The sequence below is a fragment of the Diabrotica undecimpunctata genome, chromosome 3 (genome assembly GCF_040954645.1).
Source record: "Diabrotica undecimpunctata isolate CICGRU chromosome 3, icDiaUnde3, whole genome shotgun sequence".
In the NCBI taxonomy this organism is placed as follows: domain Eukaryota; kingdom Metazoa; phylum Arthropoda; class Insecta; order Coleoptera; family Chrysomelidae; genus Diabrotica; species Diabrotica undecimpunctata.
The window spans coordinates 56,677,667-56,683,842 of record NC_092805.1 but is presented as its reverse complement, the minus strand read 5'-3'; the positions used below and the strand labels follow the sequence as shown (position 1 = coordinate 56,683,842).

The 6,176-nt window shown below is 28.6% G+C and overlaps 1 long non-coding RNA gene across 1 annotated transcript; it reads right to left on the bottom strand.

The window, feature by feature from the left end:
• Positions 1 to 1,755: 1,755 nt before the first annotated feature.
• Positions 1,756 to 5,667, bottom strand: LOC140436834 (uncharacterized). The gene is made up of 3 exons (XR_011950312.1): positions 5,288 to 5,667; positions 4,869 to 5,093; positions 1,756 to 4,187 (listed from the first exon to the last, which is right to left on the bottom strand). It is a non-coding gene; the product is annotated as an uncharacterized lncRNA (long non-coding RNA).
• Between the last annotated feature and the right edge of the window lie 509 nt (positions 5,668 to 6,176).

Here is a 6,176-nt window from a genome sequence, read left to right as displayed (position 1 = left end):
TAATTTGACGCAGGTGGTCTCGATAGTGACAGTACTTTGACAATGTCAACTGATAAAATTATAATTGTCATTCCAGGTTAGTATTTTCAGACATTTTACAGTGAAAATTTAATTTGGTATTTATTGTCATAAAAATATATTAAATATACCGAGATATATCGAGAATGAACAAAGACTAATATTAAAATTATTAAATTATTTTCAATTAGAAAAAGAGGCTGGGACAACTTTATTACCAGTTTCTGCCGTTCGTGAAGTAAGTTTTAAATTATTCTAAAAACTAAAAAATCTTCAAATCAGTAGTTTAAATACTATACATTTTAGCCATAGTGGGACGATTTTCACATTTGGTCCCATTGAAGATAGCTACAAAGGAGCTGTGAATTAAATTCACAAAACAAATTTTTGACGTTTGACTGTGTTGTCATGTCTTTATAATGTATATGTTGTAGGCTTCAATTACAAATAGAGAAGCTTTCAAAAATACATTTTTATTATATTATTATATGAATTATGCAATTTTTTATTTTTTTATATACAATACGAACGAATAAATACTCGTTTCTTTTCATATTAATTGCAGTTAATTATTACATTTTTTTGGCATTTGCCTTTGATAATAAACTAATAGATTTGGCAATCCTCAAACCACCAGTTGCCAGATTGTTACAGATGGTCACCAGATGTCTGTGGAAAGTACCTGAATAATATTCTTATTATTCTTTGAAAGAATTTCTTTTTTACTGTTAGTTTGTTAACGTTCTATTGGATTTTTATTAATTATAAATCACATGCTATTTCCCGATTTATTAAAAAAACATGGCAACACAGTCAAGCGCCAACATTTCGTTCTATGAACTTGATTGACAGCTCAATTATAGCTATCTTCAATGGGACCAAATGTGAAAATCGTCCGCCATAGTGTTTGTAATAGATAATAATAAATACATATAAATCGTAGCTAATTAACCACTTCTTGGAATGTATAGAATAGGAATTATGACAAACTGCCGTTCCAATATAATGCGCAATAAAATTTTTTATACAGGACGGGACCTCTAATATGTAAATTAAAAAAAATTTGAATTCCTAAAGTTTTTACTCCACATTTTCAAAAAATAACCTGTTCACATTTAGCCTTCAACCACAGTATAAATAACAATGTTGTTGTCTATACTGTGCTTCAACTGTCAGATTTAATTAAAATTTCATGCAATAATTCTGGACATTCTTAAAATCCTATATGATGTCAAAATTAGTGACGCACTGAAAGAAGGGTTTGGGACAGACTGTACTTTTTATTTATTCACAATTATAGCACAGTTTAACCACAAACAGTTAGGACACTCGGAGTCGGCGCCTTTGAAGTATAAAAGTATCCAGACGCCATATTGAAAACAGACCAAATCAGTTACGGACTGGCACAAGTGGTTAGAACAGAGACGTGTTTATATCATAGTATAAAAATAAACTGTGTTTATATTATTTTAAAGTTAGTAAACAAGTTAATTTGAATTAATTACAATCGACAATATATTGTTTTAATTTTAATCCTCAGCTGGTATCGTTATTTTATAAACACACAACTGGTATCGTGGGGTGCGTAAATACTCAAAAATTACAGTGACCAGCATTTATCTCTGCATTGAAAAAAAGAAGACATGTCTCATACAATATTTATTATTAACTAAAAAATACAAAAGTTAAATATTATTATTAAAAATGTTTTATTTATTTTATATAAAAATAAAACTTTTCCACCATAACCAAATAAGAAACTGAAAAACTTCTATTCCTACTAAAGTAAAGACATTGACTATTTGAACATTGACTATTTGTGCTTTTATAAAGAACATGCATTTTTTCTTGTTATATCTGAAATTACATAAAAGACAGCCAGAGGCCATCTTTTTTATTATAAGTTTTTTACCTGCCTTTTTAAATTGCATTCACTACAGTTTCTAGTAGAATAGTTGTGAATTTAAAATTTTTTTAGTAGCAATGGTGCTTATTTGTTTTTAAAGTATTTCGTACAGTTCTAGCAGTGATACCAGTTTCTGTTGAAATTAGGGTGTTGTTACAAGGAAAATTGATTTCAGTTAGACTACTTACGGCAGTTTCACGCTGTTCCTGTTCTTGATTAATTGCACGAGCTGGTTAATTTATCTCTATCACTATCCGTGCATTTTCTACAATTATTTTTTCACAGTCAGTTTTTTCAAATTTAAAAATAATGTTGTGAATTGCAGATTTTGATGGTACAGGGCCTTCGAATGAAAACGAAAACGTACCGATTATATCGTTGGCACTACTTCCAGAATAATATCATTTAATAATTTGAATTTTATGTTCAGTTGTAAAGGTTACCATTTTCCTAACTGGAAATATCAATTGCATTATTTTTTTGCGAATAAAACCAGAATTATTATTTATTTATTTATTTATTAACGGGATGACCCCATTTTTTTACAAAATAATTAACAACGTAAAATATCCTAACCATAACACAAATACTAAAACTAAATATTAAATAATTATTAAATATTGTTAAACAATTATTAAATTACATAAATTAAATTTTTCTGGGAATCGTTTTAAAATGAAATTAATACCCCCAAGTTCTTATAAAAATTATATGAAAACTCCCAAGTTGAAGGTCACTCATCTTCGATCCCTAATATACTCAGTCAAATAGTGCTTGAATCTTACAGATTTTATATCCAGCAGATCCGACATCCTGATAGGGTAAAAGGAAGGGGAGAAAGAAAGAAATATCCAGCAGATCATAAGATTGACTAAAGTCATTTCCCAGTATCTGAATTCTGATATGGGAATTTGGCATAGTTAGTGTGATAGTGTTTTATAGAGAACAAAGATATTTCTTTAAGAATTCTAGTGCTACATCTAAAGTTGATAGGACCTAATAAATCAGAACAGTCAGTTGTATGATTAAGTAGTTTATAGAGAAAGACTAGATCGCATTTTAGGTTTTCTAAGGAACTGATATTTAGCCTTGACCTTAGTTCAACCAAAGACAAGTTCTTTAAGTTTAATCTATAAGCACAAATCGGGAAAAACTTATTTTGAATTTTTTCGAGGGTGTAAATATGGTTAAAATAGTATGGTGACCATTCTCTAGAAGCATAAGACAGGATGCCACAAATAAAAGTAAGATATAAAATTGTATATGTGGGTACCGAAATATCTCAAGAATTTCTTGTGATAAAACCTAGATTGATTGTGATTTCATTACTAATGAAAAAGTAGACGTATATTTGATGTTTCCCTTATCAAAACTGAATGTCACTTTAACAAAACTACAATTCAATCTAATGGGTGTTAAAAACAAGCTCGTATGTCGGTACTAGTTTCATACTATATTCGGCTTCTCTTTGCTAGTAGAACAACCTCATACTGTTCTTTTCGCACTAATTATGCGTGCTATATACAGTTTTCAGATTACCACAACTGTATAGTATTTTTTTGCTACTAACATTTATATATTAGCTTATTCTTAATGTAAGCTTAATTTATTCTAAACAAAAAAAATTTAAAAACAAACAATTATAAAAAAACTATTATTTGTAATATTTGGAACATGAACATGTATTTAACCAGACTTGGAACATGGAAATTTGGTTAAAATTATAATTAATTGGGCAATTGTTACAAACCATTATGTATTTCTGCATTTCCTGTAACAGAGTTCTCTGAGGGAATATTTACTTCACTATTGTGAACAGTGTCGGCAAAAGAAGTTAAAGGCATTGTAATACTTTTATTAGAAGTAAATCAACAAATCAAAACAACTACATGGCACTATACTAACACTTATTTTGCATTATTTACCTAGGTAAAAAAGTAAATACTGTTTACCTACAGAGAGAAAATTTACTTCTTGTAGTAATTAAATAAATAATAGTAATTTTTCATGTTAGTAGTAAAAAAATCTATTTATTGATCCAAACGATTAATTTATTTTTTATAGATTTATTTGAAATATTTTATAACTTGATTCTCAAGTTCATTTATTTTTTGGGACAAACGATAATTTTCATTTCTCAATTCCTTTACTTTTGATCTGAGAACTTCCTTCCTTGGAGTATGGGAAGATAGAAGTAAAGGTGTTTGAGTGCTCAATGTTGGAGAAAATTCTGACAGTGGTGAAGTTGATTTATCTACATTATCTGTAAACAGAAAAAAATGTATTATACATAAGTCAATACTCTTGTAATAATAGAAAAAAGTCCAATTTAGAAATGTTATAATGTATTGTATATTTCTTTTGGAAAAAGAGTGCTAATTCTATCATTTGTTATGAATGAATCCTCTGAATGTTTACTACTAGTATTAAAATTCATATAACTTTCAACAACTTTTATTTTTAACTGTTTTTTAAAAATAGGATTATACATAGAGTGGATCAAACAGACTAAATAACCATGTATAACCTGTAGAGCATTCTTAACTTTGATATATAATAACATAAGGAACACTATTTAAAATTGAAACATAGGTTTCAATAGTTTAGAAACCTCCTTTTAATTTTAATAACGTTTTGCACTTGATGTCTTATAATGAAACATTAATATCTGATATTAAAAATAAATATCTTTTTGGGATAACCAACATATTTAAAACTTCACTGTCCAATGAATCACATATGATTCAAATAGCGTGGTTATATGCTAAATGGATTATATATAATCCATTCATGATTCAAATGTGATTCAAGAGTAGGTCATGATATTTAATATTAAAATAACATTGGACTTGGAGACTCTTCGTAGCTATTACCATTTAGACAGTGAAGTTTTAAAAATAATAGATAAGTATTTACCAAAAAACACTAATAGAAAATGACTTACCTAAAAGTGAATATGAATGATCACGGTGATTGTCTGAGGATCCCTGCATACATAAAAAAATGGTAGGAACTGCAGTAGGCTTAAGCCTGTTACGGAGATTTTTTAACAAAATTTAAGAAACAATTGTCATCAAAATGTAGATGACAAAGTTGATAACTTTTATGAAAAGCTGGAAGCTTTACATATAAATCCTCCCATCCAGCAGCTCGTGCCCAGGTTTCTGCCCTGAAACAAATATATTTTAAGAATTTGAAAATTATTGAAAATATAATTATACAAAAGTAAGTACACAAATATTATTTTAATAGTTGTAGAGGTACAGCAAAAAGTAGGGGTCTTCAAAAATGAACCTGTCTTAAATCATTTAAACTTGTAATTTACGTTTATTAGTTACGGATATTGACAAAAGAAATACATACCTTTGAGGATCCTTGGGAAACGTAAAAAACGTACCTCCCGTCTTCGAACGTGAATTTTTGCAAGTGTTCACAGCACAATGGTCTCCAGGCATAATGAAATTACAAATATCTCTTGGAAACCACAAAACTAATATTTACCTACGTATATAATATACGAAGTTGAAATTTGATAATACAATTTAGTTCTAAAAAGAATTATTTTTAGACTTAATTAAACGAAAAATAAAACGACACAGAAGTAAACAAACAAATCACGACAGATGACTACACGTCACATTAATACCAGTCTGATGTCACAAGATTTCGGTCTGTTTTCAATATGGCGATATGGCCTGCGCTAAATGATGCGCGTACTTTTTCCCGCCTGTCGAGTGTCCATACTATTTCTTTTTATACTATTTCTTTTTATACTATGATTATAGTGCTTTATTATAAGTCATATAAAAATCAGTATCTACTTACAACTATATACAAAGTTGTTTGTTGTTTTTCATAATAGGTATAAACAAGATCTGGAATTGTGAAATTTAATGATCTTTTATCAGCCTTATTAAGAACATATATCTTATGGTTAAATACTGAGTAATATTTATGTTGTGGTTTTAGGTATAACAGAAATAGATATTGTGCAGCCAGTTGCCATTAAAAATCCAATTGATGATAACCATAGTATAACTGATACTTTGATGGAAGAGTTTCTGTTAACAGGTAATTTTATTTATTGTTCCTACAACTGTATTATGCATTCAACTAATCACTAAATAAGCATTAACATATCTACTTTGAACGTTTATATGTTATTTGGTTATTAAATATATTTTTATATTTCAGATGTTAATAGGCAGGAAGTGTCTAGCCCACCTAGGCCCCATACTCCAGAATGTTTCAC